The sequence below is a fragment of the Pseudophryne corroboree genome, chromosome 1, assembly GCF_028390025.1.
Source record: "Pseudophryne corroboree isolate aPseCor3 chromosome 1, aPseCor3.hap2, whole genome shotgun sequence".
Lineage (NCBI taxonomy): Eukaryota > Metazoa > Chordata > Amphibia > Anura > Myobatrachidae > Pseudophryne > Pseudophryne corroboree.
In genome coordinates, this window is record NC_086444.1 from 795,772,182 (window position 1) to 795,793,817 (window position 21,636).

The window sequence follows — 21,636 nt, forward strand, 5'->3', positions numbered from 1 at the left end:
AGACGAAGAGCTGCTATATGTCTTTTCCAGGGCACACTTAGAAAAATATGTGATGGATTGTAAAAATATGGGTGAGTTAATACGTAACCTTTATTAAGATATACTTACTAAAAGGGAGGAAGCGAATAAACAAAATTTATTACAAATTTGAGGCGAAAAATATTTTTAGAAGGGCGAAAATATGTTTACTCCCTTTATGTATCAAAAAATTAAATTTGTTTCTGAATTGAACAAATACTAGTGGGAGTAAATAGGCTCCATGGGGTTAAGTTATCCCATACCTGAATATCCAAGTCAAACAAAAAACCCGGCAGTGCACATAGAACTGGAGCGGCTCATAAATATGAGAATAAAATACCTACGGTACCTAGTATTCCCTGGTGGTCTCCCAACCGGGTACTGACCAGGCCCTACAGTGTATGGCTTCCAAGATCAGACGAGGTTGGGCATACTCAGTGCGGTTTGACCGTAGGTGGGTGAGTCTCAAATTTTGTGCAATCAATTCCAGTGTGTGGTTATTTCAGGCAAATGTAATAACGCAGACGCTCTGATGATAATTACTCCCCCTAAAAATACAAGGGGAGATGAGGGTGGTGCTATGCAGTGGAAAAATACACCTTATTCTATTGGGTGTTATTTGTCCCCTTATGGGGATCTATCAGTAATGATCCCTAGGGGATGGTGTCTCCACTGAGTATTCCTAAATATCACATCACAGCTGTATATTAAAATAACATGAAAAAGATATATATAGCACGTTTCTCAAAGGATAACATATGATGTTTGTTGCACTTAATATCAGAATAGAAATGGATAAAGCGAATAACCCCTTATAATAGGCACTTATGGTATTTGCAGCTACATGCTGATAATCCCTCTATATATAGAAAAAAAGGGTGTTATCCCCACTGTGTCCCTGAATTTGTTAGGGTACAGTGGAAGAACACTTGTATTGTGCCCATATGTGAACCCCCCTGGTGGAGAATAAGAAAGTCAATTGCAGTATAATGATAGCTGGGTACCTCACTGGGTGTAAATTTCAAACCTTATTGCCCGAATGTCTGTAATCATTGGTGGGCAGTGTGATATCTGAGGTGTCCAGTAGGTATGGATAGTGATTTCCAGCCTGGGAGGATCCGAGTTGTGGAGCCGATGTTCGCGGTCCGTGCAACCGGAAGTTCGGGTGTCGTGACCGGAAGTGAACGTACGTTTCGCTCTGGGAACAGGCGATCAGGTGATCAAGCTCCCAGAGCGAAACGTACGTTCACTTCCGGTCACGGCACCCGAACTTCCGGTTGCACGGACCGTGAACATCGGCTCCACAACTCGGATCCTCCCAGGCTGGAAATCACTATCCATACCTACTGGACGCCTCAGATCTCACACTGCCCACCAATGATTACAGACATTCGGGCAATAAGGTGACAATGTTAAATTCCTTTGTCGTATAAACAACCCTTAATGAAGTCTAAGAACACAGTACGCTGTTTACTTAAGAAGTACTGTAAGGGTACGCTTGTTGCGTAACGATCGCTTAGCCGTATGCGAGACGCTCAAGCGTCACGTTCGCTCACGGCCCAGTGATCACAGGACAGCACGTTATTGGTGATGACTAGAGTAATGATTCGCTATGGCGTAGCGGACGCTCGAGACCACGAGGAGATCACCAGCGGCGCAGACGCTCACAACGCTATACCTTTATGGCTAAACCTTTTATACACAGAATACCTTAATGTGAATACAGGGTGTAAGTGCAACTTTGTGTAACCTGACTAACTACAAAGCTGTTTGAGCGTCACCGACGCTCAAGTGAACACTTAAAACTATGGGAAATACACAGATACTGGTTTAGGGTCCAAAGCCTATTATCTGTATTATGACTATTATACTTGCAAAAAGAATCACAGTACAAATGATACACTACAATATAACAGAGACTTCCTAACCAAATAACTATACAAGAAATACAATACAATACTATGCTGATCTAATACAATACAATACTAGTCAATGGGAGATACGAGAGAAAGAGAAAGGAGAGAGAGAGAGAGAGAGAGACGGAAAGAGAGAGAGAGAGAGATTGGCTCACAGTAAGACAATATGATTACGGAGTGAAACTTACGCACAAGGGGAAACGATCGCATGCGCCTGGACATCCAGCACCCGATTTTCAGCAATGAGAACCGTTGAAGAGTGAGAGCTGGATGTGGTCGGCCTGCCTATTTATGCCCCACACACAATGCAATCTAATGGTCCCTACAATCTGATCGTCCATTGGACACAGGAATTCGGCTTCGCACTATAACAAAAGGTCATAGGGTGATTCATACAGGTGGGCTGTGACGATTTCAAACAGCTCAGGTGGGTGGGAAACTAGGTTTCCCGCCGCATACCTGAGTATGCGTAAATAATAGTAATGGACATAAACTTCTTATGTCCATAACTATTCGCACGAGCGATTAATACGCTCCAAACCAACACCGGAATATTGCTAATTAAATACTCTTCCGATGGGTACCAAACACTGCTGTATGATTCCTGTTAGACCCTTCGCACAATACAAAGAGGGATTCCTCCAGTCAGGGACATTCTATATTAACCAAACTTTCAGAATCTATCAAAGGGACCATGATCTACAAACTACATTAATTGTGGAAATATGTAACGATTGGGTCGCATGCTACGACTACATACTCTTTACCGTAAATACGCATACCAATGCGAGCGGGTGCACGCATCAGCGGGTATGCGCTATCACGGGAAAGCGCACGCATGCGCAGCACGGACCAGCATGAGGTGCAAATATGGCAGCGTGTATAGGGATATTTTTCTGACTTTGACAGTCCACCCTTTGGCAGTCAATAATAACTGCCACCTTCTAAAACATTTCAAAAGGAGAAAAATATATGTCAGGGGTTAATTCATTTCCATGGTTGGGTGAGGGAGGAGAGAGGAGTAGGTGTGAAGAGGGTATGACCTAGTGTGATAGCAGAAGCATGTGTGTATGAGTCCATGTTTGGAGGGTCATGTATCATCGTGCCGTACGTGTTGTAAATCAAGCTTCGAGGTATTGCGAAGTATACATTTGAATTCCTTCTTATCCCGTGGTACGGGTCTGTGGATGGGCTGTCAAACTTTACCGAGCTCTTTTCGGATTTTGAACAAAATGGGGAGCACATTTTAGTTGATGATACATGAATGGGGGAATATGTGATTGCTGATATCTGTGCCTGTATTCCCTTTACTATGTGTGTTATTACCTGAGGGTTGTAGAGATGAAGATAAAGAACACTTATGGGGAATGCAATGATATTCTATGTCAGGTAAATGTACATCTGTCGTTGAAGTTTTGTTCGGTATCTGTTGAGAGTCGTCTTCTTTGCGCTGTATTGCTCCTTGGGCATGAGCAAATAGCTTTGTCAGTGCCATCAGATTTACAAAAAATGTTGGGCTAGCGTGAGTTTAAAAATACTAGGGAAACTGGGGATCCATGGCAAAGTTCATCAAATGTCCATTTCTCAAGTGGTCAAAACTTCATCTTTGGTGCTTGTCTGTTGTCTGTATAGCGTCTCGTCACTTCCTCGTCCAAGGGGGTCTTTGTATCTTGGAGAAAAGCAGAAAAACAGGTGAAAGAAACGGACCGTATAATCGCATTTTTCATCACATCCTGGTTTCTATCATTGGGTCATAAATCAAATCCAGGTTAATTACAGTTTCCTCACTCCTCAAGCTCATCACTTTTGTACTTTGTTTGCACCTCATTAAAGCCTGCCCGCATCTAAATATCAATCCAATAGATATAACAACACCTAAGATACATAGGAGGAACTTTCCAACATCCATTATGACTCCTTGAGCCCAGTCTCCTAAACCGGAGAACCAATTTCGCGGGTTCAACCATGACACCCAACCAGTCAGCTCATTACCTACAGCAGCAAGGGTGAGATTGTGTTTTTGACGAAATTCCCACTTCAATTGGAGAATATCGTCCATCTTTTGGTCTATGACCTCTACCGGATCCTCGGTGCTATTTGTGATATACGTGCAACACTTTATGCCGTACTGTGTTGCCAATGTAACACAATATCCGCCTGTTACTGCTGTAAGATAATTAAGAACCATCCTATGCTGAACTAGTTCTGTTTTATAAGCTTGAAGTTCTCTTCCAGTGTATCTGAACGTGTCATCATACATTTCAGTGATATTATCTAACAAATTGGCGAGTGCGGAAATGTATCTATAATTCATCACTCCTCGAGCGGTGCAAGTGAAATCTAACGCTACCAGAACCTGAATCCCGGTGGATTCATGGATAAGATCAGAGGCCGGATGCTCTAACCTTTCTGACAGTTGTCTTTTAACTCGGTGCTCGTAATGAGTGTGAGTATAAGGAGCTTGGGCACCACGGTGTATGTCTTTCATTTTGTCATGTGTTACAGTCATCACTTCAGGCAATACTTTTCCAATATAACACAATCCTTCAGAGTTTGGGGCAAGCCACTTGTACGCCTTTCTCCCGCATATGAAATATGCATCATCGGGGAGAACATATGGGACAGAGAAGGACATTACCATATTACACACCTTCCAGGTGAACTCTCCTGACCCTAATTCTTCCATCTGCTTAATGCACGTATCGGTTTGTACGATATGTGCACAGTATCCTGGTGATACTTCTCCAACTCTAGTAATCCTATTTCCTAAGGTATATCGATACCGGAAAGATTTTCCTCTACTGGCTATGTGGCGTACAAGCTCTGTATCTGTAGGCATTCTATCTGCTCTGTGTGAAAAGGTCATGGTAAGGTTGCTCCATGACACTTCCCAATTTCCCGGCTTACGGGGATTGGAGATATTAAAACATAAGAGGGACCTATCCACATGGTATTGGTGGAGCTTCAAACTAGGAGGGCTGGAGATGTTAAACCTCCGGTCCACCGGTCTCCCACCATTTAACTCAAGTACCTCCCCTAACGTTAAAGGAAATGGTACTAGCCCTGATTTGCTATGACCCTGAGGTACTTGAGAGCATACCCAACAATCTGTTTGGTTTAATACGTTACCCACTAAGGAGTGATAGTCACTCAATGGATGCCGGTCCATATGGATATTAAAACTGGATTGGCATTTCTTTATGCACCCATCCTCAATCAGATTGTCACAGAGCCTACAGATACAGTTTTCTTCAGCTAACAATCCATCACAATTTCTTCTATCGGATCGTTTTCTGATACTCGCCTTTGCTTGTTGGTTTGGTTGATCTTGGAAAACTGCGCCTCCATCATCATAATCGGAACCCATTCCAGAACCTCTCTCGACCTCTATGGTACTCTCGCCGGAACAGACTGCTCTGGTCAACATCATGGTTAACATCAAAATCCGGATCACAGTCTCTTGGGGCAAGTCCATCTTTGAGGAGGAAATAGAGAAGAATGAGAAGGGGGAAAAAGAAATTTTTTAAGGGAGAGGGGATGGGAAGTGGAGAAAACAATAAAAGGGAGAAGGGGGTCAACAACTGCTTTCGGTCTTCAAGGCTCAGGTGCCGCCTCAGTCCTCCTGGAACAGACACTCCAGTGATACAACCTCTACCGTCTGTTCCTTATCACGGGACTTCTCTGGATCAGCAACCTTTTTGCAGTGGGATGAATGGACCCAAGTCTCTCTCTCAGCAACCTTCAATGCTGTGGTGCTAGTCAATAAGACCTGGTATGGTCCTTCCCATCTATCAATAAGACAACCTGAGCGTAGAAAATTTCGTATCATTACATAATCCCCAGGTTCAATGTCATGACAATTACTATCTGGTAAATCAGGAATCACCAACTTCAGATTATCATTTTGATTCCTCAACTGCTTACTCATGTTAATCAAGTATTTTACAGTCACTTCATTGTTACATTTCAAATCATCCTGAGGGTTAATCATGACATGCGGTTGTCGACCAAACAGAATTTCAAAAGGGGACAGGTTAAGAGGGGACCTGGGAGTGGTTCTGATGCTATACAAAACAATGGGTAAAGCTTCTGGCCACGTCAATCCTGTCTCTGCCATTACTTTACTCAATTTATTTTTAATAGTGCTGTTCACTCTTTCGACCTTCGCACTCGCCTGTGGACGGTACGGAGTGTGCAGCTTGCTATCAATACCCATTAATTTACACATTCCTTGAAAGACATCACCGGTAAAATGGGTACCCCTATCACTTTCAATGATTCTAGGGATACCATATCTACATACAAATTCCTGCACAATTTTCTTAGCTGTAAACATAGCGGTATTTGTAGCTGCTGGAAATGCTTCGACCCAATTCGAGAAAACATCTATACAAACAAGTACATATTTCAAATTTCGACATGGGGGTAATTGAATGAAGTCAATTTGTATTACCTGGAAAGGGCCGCCGGCAGGTGGGATATGGGATGGTTCTGTAGGTATTGCTTTTCCAATATTCTTTCTCAGACAGGTAAGGCATGACATTGCTCTTTTACCCGCATGAGAGGAGAATCCTGGGGCGCACCAGTATGCTCTTACCAATTTGCACATCCCCTCCTTGCCTAGATGAGTCAGCCCGTGAGCTGCTTCAGCCAGACATGGAAGGTATGTCCTGGGGGCCACTGGTTTACCATGTCCATCCGTCCAGAGCCCTGAGGACTCCTGGCCATATCCCTTTGCCTTCCAGACTGCCTTTTCCTGTGTGGAACACAAATTCTGCATCTCACACAACTTCTGTGTGTTGATGGTATTAAATACCATCAATTGTGTGGTGTCTGTCTGTATGGGGGTAGCAGCTGCAAGCTTTGCGGCTTCGTCTGCTCGGCTGTTACCAAGGGATACCGGGTCTTGACTATATGTATGTGCTTTACATTTGATAACAGCCACTCTGTCGGGTTCCTGTATCGCTGTTAGAAGCCTTTTTATATAAGCTGCATGCGCTATCGGTGTACCAGCTGCCGTCATGAAATTTCTGAGGCGCCATAGGGCTCCGAAATCATGTACTACCCCGAAGGCGTATCTAGAATCGGTGTAGATATTGGCTGACTTACCCTTAGCCAATTCACATGCTCTGGTTAGGGCGACCAGTTCAGCAACCTGGGCTGAGTGAGGTGGACCTAGCGGTTCCGCTTCTATGGTGTCTTGGTCATCTACGACTGCGTATCCAGTACACAAATCTCCCGAGTCTGACTGTCTATGACAACTACCGTCCGTGTAGAACGTGAGTTCTGCATCTTCCAGTGGATTGTCACTGATGTCAGGCCTTGCGGTAAAATTTTGGGTCAAATATTCCATACAATCATGTGTATCTTCCTTTGTATTAAATCCTCCTTCCCCATCACTCTCACCTTCCACCCTTTGTGTCTGACCAGGCACACCTGGGAGAAATGTTGCAGGATTTAATGCGCTGCATCTCCTTATGGTGATGTTTACTGGGGCCATTAGTGCCAATTCCCATCTTGTAAACCTCGCTGATGAGACGTGTCTGGTTTGGGCAGAATTTAATAGGGCAGATACCGCATGTGGTGTATGGATTGTGAGGTTGTGGCCTAGCACGACATCTTCGCTTTTTGTCACTAGCAATGCTATCGCCGCAACGCTACGCAAGCATGTGGGGAGGGATCGTGCTACCGTGTCTAGCTGAGCGCTGTAGTATGCAACTGGCCTGCTGGCATCACCGTGTTTTTGGGTTAGTACACCTGCTGCGCAACCAGCACTTTCTGTTCCGTATAGTTCAAAGTGTTTCCCATAGTCTGGCATACCTAGTGCTGGCGCCTGCGTTAGGCACTGTTTGAGTCTCTCAAATGCTGTTTCGGATTCGTCTGTATGCGAGATCCTATCAGGTTTGTTTGAGGAGACCATTTCCTGCAAAGGTAGCGCCAATATGGAAAACCCTGGGATCCAATTACGGCAATACCCACACATTCCTAAAAACGTCCTGATCTGTTGCTGGGTTTGTGGCAGTGTCATGTCTCTAATTGCTTGGATTCTATCAGCGGTCAGGTGTCTCAGTCCTTGTGTTAGACAGTGTCCCAAATATTTTACCTTAGCTTGGCATAATTGCAACTTGTCTTTGGACACCTTGTGTCCGGTGTCTGAAAGATGAAACAGGAGCTGTTTCGTATCCTTCAGAGATGCTTCCAGTGAATCTGAACACAGTAATAAATCGTCCACATACTGTATCAATACTGATCCACTGTCTGGTTGGAAAGACTGTAAACAATCATGCAAAGCCTGAGAAAATATACTTGGACTATCTATGAAACCTTGGGGTAACCGAGTCCACGTGTATTGGACTCCTCTGTATGTGAATGCAAACAAATATTGGCTGTCAGGGTGCAGAGGTACCGAAAAGAATGCGGAGCAGAGGTCAATAACAGTGAAAAATTTGGCAGTGGGAGGAATTTGCATTAGGATGACAGCTGGATTAGGCACTACGGGGAACTGACTCTCAACTATTTTGTTAATCCCCCTTAGATCCTGCACTAGCCTGTAACCCCTCCCCCCACTCTTTTTAACAGGGAAGATGGGACTATTTGCTGTGCTGGACGTTCTTACTAGAATGCCCTGTTGTAGCAAGCGCTCTATTACTGGGAAAACTCCTAACTCCACCTCTGGCTTCAGAGGATACTGTGGGATTTTTGGAGCTATCCTACCATCTTTTACTTGTACAACTACTGGAGCTACGTTTGCCATTAATCCAGTGTCCTGTCCATCTTTTGTCCAAAGTGACTCTGGTATCTGAGATGTCATCTCTTCTATTTGGGATGGATTCCTATTTGTCATAATGGGATGTGACATTAATTTTGATGGAGAGTCTAACATGTCTCGTACTTCCTGAGCGTGATTCTCAGGAATGTCCAAGAATACACCTTCAGGAGTACAATAAATGACGCAACCCATTTTACATAGTAAGTCTCTTCCCAGGAGATTGGTTGGTGCCGATGCAGCTAGCAAAAACGAATGCTTGGTATGCAAAGGCCCTATTGTAATCTCGGCTGGTTTGCTAACAGGGTAGTGCTGGACTACTCCTGTTACTCCCATGGCTGGAACTGTCCTACCAGTGGTTCTCATGCCCACTGTCGAATTTATCACTGACTTGGCCGCCCCTGTGTCTACAAGAAAGTTTAAAGTTTTACCAGCTACATTGATTGCAATCTCTGGTTCACTTCCAAGACTGGCAATCAATTTAACTGGCTGCAGATTACAGGTATGGCCACACCCCTATTGGGTATGCTGACCTCCCTGAATCCCGCTGGCAGCGACTACTTGTGAGGGAGTTAGCTGGGAACTACCAGAGGCATGCCAATCTCTGTTCGGGGGGTATCTTTTTGTTTCCCCTGTATGTGGCTCAAAACTCCGCCTCTGTGGACCCTGCTCCCAATGTCGTGTGTCGTGTCGTTGTCTAGGGGGTTGAAAAGATCTTTGTACACTCTTTGTTCTACAGTCTCGTGCATAGTGTCCCTGTTTGTTACAAGAAAAACATGTTATTACACTTGACTTACCCACAGGATTCGGTGGTACATACGCAGGCTGCCTTGTGGTCAGCGCCTGTATACTTACTGACATCAATTTATCACTTTGCGACTCCCTGTGTCTAGTGATGTTCCTGTCGTGATCAATAGCAGCCTCTCTCAAAGTAGCCACAGACAGACCTCGCCAACAAGGTTGCGTGGTCTGTACCCTAGTCTTCAATGACTCTTTTAAACCATCCATCAGTACCGATACTGCTACTTCCCGATGGTTTGTGTCTGTTTTAATGTCCTCTATACCTGTGTATTTTGCCATTTCTAATAATGCTCTGTGAAAATACTCTGCAGCTGTCTCTGACTCCTTCTGTTTAATGGAGAATATCTTATTCCATTTTGCTACTGCTGGGAAATACTCTTTTAGCTGCAAGTTTATTCTTTTCACATTATCTTGGTTGTACACATCTGTAAGAGGTACATCTTTATCTAGTCCACAATCAGCTAAGAATTGAACTGAGTCGACATTTGAAGGTAAACAAGCTCTTAGCAGTATCTGCCAATCCTTGTTGTTGGGTTCTACAGTGTTACCTAGATCCCTGATGTATTTTTGGCTAGCAACTAAGTCTTTCCTGGGGTCAGGAAATTCGGACACTATTGTTCTTAATTCCATTCGGGAAAATGGAGTGTACATGGCAATGTTCCTTATGGGAGTGGCTCCTGATACATCTGTTTTCCCATTGGGAACTGCTATTACTCTAACAGGGTTTACTCTAACAACCTCATTCTGTGTAGATTCTACAACTTGTGGTGAAATTGTTTCAGTATAATACATGGTGCCGTACTTACCCGTTGACACGACCTCACCTATCCCTCCGCTAGGGGCCTTTGCTAATCTTGTGGGTGTTGCTGTGCCTACTGTGGTCTCTGCTATGGTGGCTGCGAGAGAGAGAGCTGAAATTGTTGCCGGATCGTCTTCTTGATCACACTCCTGAGGAAAGTTCAAAACAGGGTACAACTTGCACGGGTTAATACTTGCATGAGTTACTTGGTTAACATCATTAACATTTACAGGGTTACTAAGTGTTTGTGTTTTACAACCCAGTGCGTTTCTCTCCGTAATCAACTTCTCTCCTGCTATGTATGGTGGTGGCGGGGCTGTGGCGATCAGTTTCCTGACTGCCCCAGATCCCGCCGCCAGAGCCAAACCTCTCTGTATCTCACCTTCCTGTTGCCACAACTGTAAATAATCATGATGCTGAATTCGTCTCTTTGTTGATTTTATGAGACATATCCTCCTCCTTAAATTTTGTAACACTTCTGGACTGAAGCTACCTATTCTTGGGAATTTCTCCCTGTCTTGTACAGTCATTCTCTCCCATTCATCACATAAAACCTCTGTGTGACTTCCGTATTTTTCACACATGATGTACCTGGCCGACCCAATTGGTCGGACCACTGAATCAACCCGAACCGAGGTTGATCGCCCCCTACCTGAACAATTGGCCCCCATAATCTGCAGGTGTTGCTTACTACTCCTTTGATCTTTATATCACGGGCTTCAGCGAACCCTTACAGCAAACCAAATTATTCAAAATAGGCCGGCGGTGGCGGTTTACCGAGTACCCCACTCACTCGCCCACCTCGACCAATACGACCTGATCACACCGATATGGTGCTGGCGTACTCGATACAGGGCCCTACCAGAAAAACCTTCTGTTTACTGGAACATATGAGGGTTACCCGCAGGACACTTACTCTTTCCAATAAAGGTGGGGTTGTTAGATAGTTCCTGAGTGACCAGCGAACTTCCCTTTAAAAATAAAAAAATTACACAAATCACGTCAGAATGTACAGATAGCGTTTGTGACCACTTTACTCTAATGGTATTAGGTCAGATTACTAACTACTGCACACAATTACGTGCGGTACAATCGTTCAGTACATAAGCACTACCTGTTATGTACTGAGAGATCAGTGGAATCGAAAATTGCGGCTGCGAATTCCTTCAGCCAGAGCTTCCAATGGCCTATATGGGTTTTAGCACCAACCCCCGGGGTTGTGCTTCTTGTACCTTTATAGCGGACCTTCTTGTACCTTGTGACCTCCTGGCCTTGTCCTTGTGACCTCCTGGTCTTGTTATTTTGTGGTCCGCTATACTCTAATGCTCTTATTTTATTTAACCAAGGATGCCTCCTTAGCCACCGTATATGTCACTTACACGTATGTCCTACCTGATTTCTATTGGTTCAACCTCTAAGTTATATAAACTTATGTAATAAAAACACACTCACTCAACACATGTACACTTTCGTTTCTATATCTATTTCTGCGCAGAAATTTTCTTTAGCCCAGCTGTGTTACCAATTAGGAGCAGGATCTGTTAAACTAAATTTCAAATTTTCCAAAAATAGACTTGCGTTATTTACCGCGTCGCGTTATCTACCGCTTTGCGCTACTTATCGCCTCATCACAACTTGAGCTACGTGGGCGTAACCGGACGCTACGTTGCGTAATAAACGCTGCGTGCGTCGGCCTTTGGATTGCGTACGCTAGTCTTTGTTAGAGACACGTGTACGCAAAACAAAGATCCACCGTAACACAATATACTTTTATCAATGTAAACGATCCCTGATCATCTACCGCGTACCCTACTGGCTTTGCCTTATCTCCCAGGCAAACCTGTGTGTTTGTCTTACACTTTTAACTATTACCTTTATTCTTAAATTATGAAATGACAGCAAGTCTCTTTTAGCACTTTTCTTTCAACTATAAAAATTGGCAAACAGGAATAGTGATATACGAAATTTTGAAAAAGAAATGCAGATATATATGTATGCGTGCGTGTATACGCAAGACAGAAAAGAAATAGTTTTAAAAGACACAAGCGTTTTGTTCTTACTTCCGGTTCCTGGATTCCTTCAGCACTCTTTATCTAAGTGAAGCAGACGCTTATCCCGTCAGCACTGTGAGACAACCTCCCACCCTTTGCTGGGGGATAATGTCTGCTGATCTACCTAGTGCAGATATGAGAAGGACAGGACGAGTCCCCAATTGACAATGTTAAATTCCTTTGTCGTATAAACAACCCTTAATGAAGTCTAAGAACACAGTACGCTGTTTACTTAAGAAGTACCGTAAGGGTACGCTTGTTGCGTAACGATCGCTTAGCCGTATGCGAGACGCTCAAGCGTCACGTTCGCTCACGGCCCAGTGATCACAGGACAGCACGTTATTGGTGATGACTAGAGTAATGATTCGCTATGGCGTAGCGGACGCTCGAGACCACGAGGAGATCACCAGCGGCGCAGACGCTCACAACGCTATACCTTTATGGCTAAACCTTTTATACACAGAATACCTTAATGTGAATACAGGGTGTAAGTGCAACTTTGTGTAACCTGACTAACTACAAAGCTGTTTGAGCGTCACCGACGCTCAAGTGAACACTTAAAACTATAGGAAATACACAGATACTGGTTTAGGGTCCAAAGCCTATTATCTGTATTATGACTATTATACTTGCAAAAAGAATCACAGTACAAATGATACACTACAATATAACAGAGACTTCCTAACCAAATAACTATACAAGAAATACAATACAATACTATGCTGATCTAATACAATACAATACTAGTCAATGGGAGATACGAGAGAAAGAGAAAGGAGAGAGAGAGAGAGAGAGAGAGAGAGACGGAAAGAGAGAGAGAGAGATTGGCTCACAGTAAGACAATATGATTACGGAGTGAAACTTACGCACAAGGGGAAACGATCGCATGCGCCTGGACATCCAGCACCCGATTTTCAGCAATGAGAACCGTTGAAGAGTGAGAGCTGGATGTGGTCGGCCTGCCTATTTATGCCCCACACACAATGCAATCTAATGGTCCCTACAATCTGATCGTCCATTGGACACAGGAATTCGGCTTCGCACTATAACAAAAGGTCATAGGGTGATTCATACAGGTGGGCTGTGACGATTTCAAACAGCTCAGGTGGGTGGGAAACTAGGTTTCCCGCCGCATACCTGAGTATGCGTAAATAATAGTAATGGACATAAACTTCTTATGTCCATAACTATTCGCACGAGCGATTAATACGCTCCAAACTAACACCGGAATATTGCTAATTAAATACTCTTCCGATGGGTACCAAACACTGCTGTATGATTCCTGTTAGACCCTTCGCACAATACAAAGAGGGATTCCTCCAGTCAGGGACATTCTATATTAACCAAACTTTCAGAATCTATCAAAGGGACCATGATCTACAAACTACATTAATGGTGGAAATATGTAACGATTGGGTCGCATGCTACGACTACATACTCTTTACCGTAAATACGCATACCAATGCGAGCGGGTGCACGCATCAGCGGGTATGCGCTATCACGGGAAAGCGCACGCATGCGCAGCACGGACCAGCATGAGGTGCAAATATGGCAGCGTGTATAGGGATATTTTTCTGACTTTGACAAAGGTTTGAAATTTACACCCAGTGAGGTACCCAGCTATCATTATACTGCAATTGACTTTCTTATTCTCCACCAGGGGGGTTCACATATGGGCACAATACAAGTGTTCTTCCACTGTACCCTAACAAATTCAGGGACACAGTGGGGATAACACCCTTTTTTTCTATATATAGAGGGATTATCAGCATGTAGCTGCAAATACCATAAGTGCCTATTATAAGGGGTTATTCGCTTTATCCATTTCTATTCTGATATTAAGTGCAACAAACATCATATGTTATCCTTTGAGAAACGTGCTATATATATCTTTTTCATGTTATTTTAATATACAGCTGTGATGTGATATTTAGGAATACTCAGTGGAGACACCATCCCCTAGGGATCATTACTGATAGATCCCCATAAGGGGACAAATAACACCCAATAGAATAAGGTGTATTTTTCCACTGCATAGCACCACCCTCATCTCCCCTTGTATTTTTAGGGGGAGTAATTATCATCAGAGCGTCTGAGTTATTACATTTGCCTGAAATAACCACACACTGGAATTGATTGCACAAAATTTGAGACTCACCCACCTACGGTCAAACCGCACTGAGTATGCCCAACCTCGTCTGATCTTGGAAGCCATACACTGTAGGGCCTGGTCAGTACCCGGTTGGGAGACTACCAGGGAATACTAGGTACCGTAGGTATTTTATTCTCATATTTATGAGCCGCTCCAGTTCTATGTGCACTGCCGGGTTTTTTGTTTGACTTGGATATTCAGGTATGGGATAACTTAACCCCATGGAGCCTATTTACTACCACTAGTATTTGTTCAATTCAGAAACAAATTTAATTTTTTGATACATAAAGGGAGTAAACATATTTTCGCCCTTCTAAAAATATTTTTCGCCTCAAATTTGTAATAAATTTTGTTTATTCGCTTCCTCCCTTTTAGTAAGTATATCTTAATAAAGGTTACGTATTAACTCACCCATATTTTTACAATCCATCACATATTTTTCTAAGTGTGCCCTGGAAAAGACATATAGCAGCTCTTCGTCTTTTGCTCTTTTCTTAAGACCACATTTTCCATTTAGTTTTCTGAACTATTTTCCGGGAGCACCACCAACCCATTGCTGAAATTATTTGATTATGTAGTAGGCACTATGTTGGTTCAATATATTACACAACTAATACAAATATCATTAAGTGTATTCTGTGCAGATTTATCAATCCTCTAGCAAGGGGTCCACATTAGTACCATGGGGATGTACCAAAGCTCTCAGAACGGGAGGGAGAGCGCGGAGGCTCCTACAGAACTGATTGATTGAACTTCAGATCATCAGAGGCCAAAGTATCAAACTTGTAAAACTTTGCAAACGTGTTCGACCCAGACCAAGTAGCAGCTCGGCAAAATTGCACTGCCGAGACACCACGGGCAGCTGCCCAGGAAGACCCCACCTTACGAGTAGAGTGGGCCTTAACAGATTCTGGACACGCAGACCTGCCATAGAATTAGCGTGCTGGATAGTGAGCCTGATCCAGCGAGAGATTATCTACTTAGAAGCAGAACACCCAATTTTATTGGGATCATATAGGACAAGCAGAGAGTCCGACTTTCTGTGACAAGAAGTTCTCTTCACATATATCTTCAGAGCCCTTACGACATCCAAGGACTTTGATGTAAATGAGGAGTCAGTAGCCACTGGCACCACAATAGGTTGGTTGATATGAAATGCCGACACAACCTCCTGAAGAAACTGCTGACGTGTCCGGAGCTCAGCTCTATCTTTGTGGAACATCAAGTAAGGGCTTTTACAGGATAAAGCCCCCAACTCGGACACACGTCTAGCAGAAGCTAAGGCCAACAACGTGATCGCCTTCCATGTAAGAAACTTGACCTCTACCTCCTGTAGGGTCTCAAACCAATCTGACTTGAGGAACTGCAACACCACATTAGGATTCAAGGGCGCCGTAGGCGGTACAAAGGGAGGTTGGATATGCAGAACTCCCTTCAAAAAGGTCTGAACCTCAGGGAGGGCAGCCAATTGTTTCTGAAAGAAAATGGATAGGGCCGAAATCTGGATCATTACAGAACCCAACCTCAGGCCCATATCCACTCCTGCTTTCAGGAATAGGAGGAAACGTCCCAGTTGAAACTCCACCGTCGGAAACTTCTTGGATTCACACCAAGAGACATATTTCTACAAAATACGATGGTCATGTTTAGACGTTACCCCTTTCCTAGCCTGTATAAGGGTAGGAATAATCTTCTTTGGAATACACTTCCAAGCAAGTATCAGGCGCTCAACAACCATTCCATCAAATGTAGCCACGGTAAGTCTTGATAGGTGAATGGCCCCTGCTGCAGCAGGTCCGCTAGAAGAGGAAGAGGCCTAGGCTCTTCTTGCAGTAGATTCAGAGGTTCCACGTACCAAGCCCTTCTTGGTCAGTCAATGAGGCAATGAGTATCGCTTGAACCCTTGTTCTCCTTATGAGCTTTAGGATTCTTGGGATGAGTGGGAGTGGTGGAAAAACATACACTGACCAGAACACCCACGGAGACATCAGGGTGTCCACTGCCACTGCCCGTGGGTCCCTCTTCCTGGAATAATAACGCCGAAGCTTCTTGTTGAGACGAGAGCCCATCATGTCTATTTGGTGCAAACCCCAAAGGTCTGTTATTTCCGTAAACACCTCCGGGTGGAGACCCCACTCCCCTGGATGGAGATCGTGTCTGCTGAGGAAGTCTGCTACCCAGTTGTCTACTCCCAGAATGAAGATGGCTGACAGCGCCAACGTGTGCTTTTCTGTCCAGAGGAGTATTCTTGTCACCTCTGACATTGCCGCTCTGCTCTTCGTTCCGCCTTGTCGGTTTATGTAAGCCCCTGTTGTTACGTTGTCCGACTGCACTTGAATGGCCCGATTTCTTAGAAGAGGGGGTGCTTGAAGAAGCCCGTTATATACGGCTCTTAGTTCCAGGATGTTGATGGGAGGCCAGCTTCCAGGCTTGACCAGTGTACTCCTGTTGTTAGAAGGACCCAGTTCTGAATCCAGAACCTGCGCTGCGGCCCTCTAGAAGGTGAGGCAATTGGAGCCACCAGAGGAGTGAAATCCTTGCCTTTGGTGACAGACGAATTCTCTGGTGCATATGGAGATGAGATGCCGACCACTTGTCCAGAAAATCCAGTTGAAAGGTCCGAGCGTGGAACCTCCCATACTGGAGAGCCTCGTAACATCATCCCTGCTGATTGAGCGGATATCTACTGAGCCACGGACCGTTACAGCGTTCCATAGATGAGCTATTTGCGGCTGGTATTTGTTTACATCCACACCCACCATCTGTGTGCTGAGACGGGCCAAGTGCAGTGGCAAACACAGGATTTCTAGAGAGGGGTTTCCAAATGCAATCCATAATCTCCCACTCTGCGGAGCAAGTGCAGGAGTCTGGGGGAACGGTAGAAGAACCTAGTAACGACCCTGAACATTGGTACTTTTTATACATTGGATACTGTATGGAATAGAGTATTATTATTTAACACTATAGATCGGAGGTGGCCAAAAAGTAGATCGCGATCTATCTGTAGTTCGCGGAGCATCCGCCGGTAGATCGCAACAGACTTAACAGAAAATAACTGTAAGGAGCCTGCAGTGTGCGAGTGCGCAGGTGACATAATTACATCACCCGCGAAGTGAGGAGCCTGGGCGCTAGTTGGATCCAGTTTGATCCAGCCGGCGGTGGCAACGACAGGAGAAGCAGCCATGCAGCGTGAAAGTGGGAGCAGTGACTGGGGAAGAGGGAGGACTGAAGCTAGGCAGCGTGACAACTTGTTAGGTAAGTTGTGCAAAGGGGGGTTTCTTCACAGGGGAGGGCGATCTGCAAAGGGGGGATCTGCACAGAGCGTATTATTGTACAGGGGACTATTATGCAGGGGAGCGGAAGGGGGTATCTACACAAGGGGGGGATTTGCACAGAGGGGGGATTATTTGATGTTGTCATTCTTAATGCTATTCTTAAATGTGAGCGTTATTATTGCTGTTATTTGACGCCGGTTGATCACCGGTAAGTAAGTGGACAAAAAGTAGATCCCAGGTCCCAAAAGTCAGGCCACCCCTGCTATAGATTGTCTATAGTATAGACAGTATCAAACATATTTAAACAATATAAATAAGATCATAGAAAAGAAGCGAGTGCAGACGCGCTGTCACAGCTGCCAGCAAGGGATTGTCAGTCCCAAAGAAATTTTAAGTGAAAAGATTAAAACTGGCGCTAAGTGTTTCTCCAATAATAAATAAATAACTGTGGATGAGTTTCAATAAAATCACATTTAGTTTATTATCTAAACATCATATACTAAAAACAAAGAATAAAAATTCAAATATACACATGAAACTTGGGGCATGAATTGAGCTAAGAATGAAATAGTAATGGCTGCTAGTGAGTGTCCACAAAGGCAGTGCCAGATTAAGGTCCACATGGGCCTGGAGCTGAAATTTATAAAGGGCCTATTGTGTGCTGCCACAGGGGGTGTGACCACATTGCAGGGGTGTGGCTAGTGAGGGGTGTGACCAGTGATGGAGGTGTGGCTTGCACAGGGTGTTTGGCCTGTGCATATGGTATGACTAGTGCCTACCTTCGAAAACCTCAATCTCTACCGTTCATTTATATGAATAGTGTAATGTGAGAGTCTACAAATGAACAAACTCCTTGATAATGTGACTCTAGTATGACAAGAAGGAAAATGTCACTTGATGTAAATTTGGAATCCCCCTCTTTCTCTTTATATAAATGAGACATTACCTTATAAAAAGCTATAGGAGAATATTTTTATAATAAGCAGTCTGCCCCCCGAAAATTAAGATCTTTATTGCCGCATACCACTGCAATAAGGATTCTTCATACACTCAGATGTATACATTTTATTTGGCTCCAATAAGAGCCTGTCCAGGCAATCGGGAGAAATAAATTGATTGCGTCCACTATCACTGTACTTCTATCTACAGTCCTCTTGCAGCTATTGAGCATGCACAACTTTCCAGCTGCTTAATGCTGCAAGAGTCACAAATTGCTTTGGGACATCCTGCAGTCCACTGAAGAGTGATCACAGGGCAGGCAGCCCCATAGCAGGTAATGCGCTTATGTGGCGTTAACTCACGTCGGCAAAATCTGCAAATCTTGTTAAATATGATCCCCATAGAAAACTAGGGAGGATTGGGGAAATTCCACATGAGCTAACACCCTGAAGACTAAACTGCACTGCCAGATGAGTAGACACTACTGGAGCTGCCAGACCAGGTAAGGAGATTGCAGGACTGTTATGTTGACATTCTAATCATGTCAACATTTCATCAGTGTCAACATGATGAATGTCGACATAACATACCAAACCAATATTTATAAGAATGTTTTAAATATTCAACATTCATCTCCCTAAATACCCCTAAAATGCCCCTCAGTATTCTCCACATGCCATAAGGCCACCCATTTGTCCCTTCAATGGACATCAGAAATGCCCTTTTAAGGGCACCATAGTTTTCCCCATATGGCAGGCATGTCCAAACTGCGGCCCTCCAGCTGTTGAGAAACTACACATCCCAGCATGCCCTGACACAGCTTTAGCATTCTCTGACAGCAAAACTATGTCAGGGCATGCTGGGATATGTAATTTCACAACAGCTGGAGGCCGCAGTTTGGACATGCCTGCCATATGGCATCAGACCATAATTCATGGCGTGTAGTGCCCCACAAAGTAAATGGACCTCTGTGCAGGAGAGAGGGAGAAAAGAACTGGACACCAGAGAGGGGATATGCAGATTGCCAGCTAAGGGAAGCAGTGATGGGATCAGCGGGTCTCTGCTGCAGTCAAAGATGTACTGAGTACACTGCAATTCCAGTTGTCTCCCGATAACCACACAAGAGTCTGTGTATTCAAATCTACCTTTCTCCTGTCACTATTCCCACTGCTGCCTGTTACTCTATCTCCAGGTCTGCCCAGAACTTCACGGCAAACAGTCCCTCCGACAAAGGCGCCCCCTCTTCAGCTCTCTGTGTGGCAGCAACACCTCCTGACTACAACAATGTGGCTCTCTGCAGTGTAATGTTATTGCTTTGGGGCCCAGGAATGCATCTAGGCAGGTGATGATCGCTCTCAGCATTGAGGAGTGCCCACATCAGTGCGGAGCTCTGTAAAAGGGCAGGGCACATCTCTCTGCTTAAACAGTCCAGCGGGAACACTACATATACAGTTTTCTAACATTATATATATATATATATATGTATATATGTATATATATATAGAGGAAATATAAGACCTTTCTCGCGCTAATGATATATAGAGAGCTACACCTTAGGGGAAATACCCCCTGTTAGACGGGGTACACTGGTTATGAACAATAAAGGAAAGGTTTCCCCAGGGAGCTAATGATATTCTTTGGTATGTAAAAAATTTTCAATTGTACAATAAAACAGTCATAAGAAATAGACTGTGACACAGCAGCTAGGAGTATTGCTAAATGTGGAGAGGTACTTTTACGATTATCTGCCTTGTGTTAATCCACGCTTGGATTTGATTTAGTGAAAAGCTGCTCTATGAGCTAATTTCAATATAATTGGTTTGAATTTACTTCTGGAAATCTCCAAACCAAGTTTGGTTTAGTGGGAAATCACAGAATGGGTTACATCCATTAAATGTTGAATTGATATCCCATGTGGTGAAATCTGGTTCGATATCACTTTTAAGTGTTTTTATTTGCCTTTTGAAGACACGTTAAGTTGCTTGTTCGCATTGTGATTTCTTGATTATAATAAACCCCTGATGAAGACTGTAAGACGAAACGCGTTGGGCTGAGACAGCGATTTTGTCATTCCTTCAAGGAGGATGAATCATCATGTCGATATGTGACTGAAATGAATTGTTACCAACATATGTATTTGTATTAAATTATTGTCACTTTGGACACATTGTGATACAGCTCATTTTACTGTATTTTATAAAATAAATAAGTCTATTTCTTATGACTGTTTTATTGTACAATTAAAACATTTTTACATACCAAAGAATATCATTAGCTCCCTGGGGAAACCTATATATATATATATATATATATATATATATATATATATATATAAAAATACAAAAAAAATGTCTTCAACCCCGCGCTCAACCCACCAGCAGCAATATGGAGAAAGTCCCTGTTAGTGAACCTTCAAAGAATAACATAAACAAAAACAATAACCAATTGCACTTGGTATAACTTTAAAACACTCAGATTTTAGTATTTCCAGTAGCTGTTCTTCCACGGTGTGGATTCTTATAACTGGTATCACCTGCAAGTATACCCTCACACCAGAGAACACACCCGAACAAAAAGACGGCCAGAATGGCCTAAATTAGATATGATACCAGTTGGAAAGAAACAAGGAAGTCCCGCACTAGATTTAATGTAATGGTAGGTAGTAATTGTAGGGATATAGTCTCTAAATAGCTGTATATAATACTATGCAAAGCTGCAGACTGGTGCTACCCACTGATCCAAAAACATATACAGAAAAGAAATTGAAGAAATATAATAAGAAAGAAAGGACGCAAGACATTTCTTCGTTCAGACAATCAATTTTATTAAATTTATCCAGTTACTGTAAAATAAAATAAAAACATATTTTGTTTCACTTATAGGATCCATGAGGCACGTTTGAAATAAATATGCATCAAA

The 21,636-nt window shown here is 43.6% G+C and overlaps 2 pseudogenes; one reads left to right on the forward strand and one right to left on the reverse strand.

The window, feature by feature from the left end:
• Nucleotides 1-355: 355 nt before the first annotated feature.
• On the reverse strand, nucleotides 356-474 carry LOC134947408 (5S ribosomal RNA; annotated as a pseudogene).
• A 14,037-nt stretch (nucleotides 475-14,511) lies between these two features.
• LOC134950011 (5S ribosomal RNA) lies at nucleotides 14,512-14,630 on the forward strand (annotated as a pseudogene).
• Nucleotides 14,631-21,636: the final 7,006 nt, after the last annotated feature.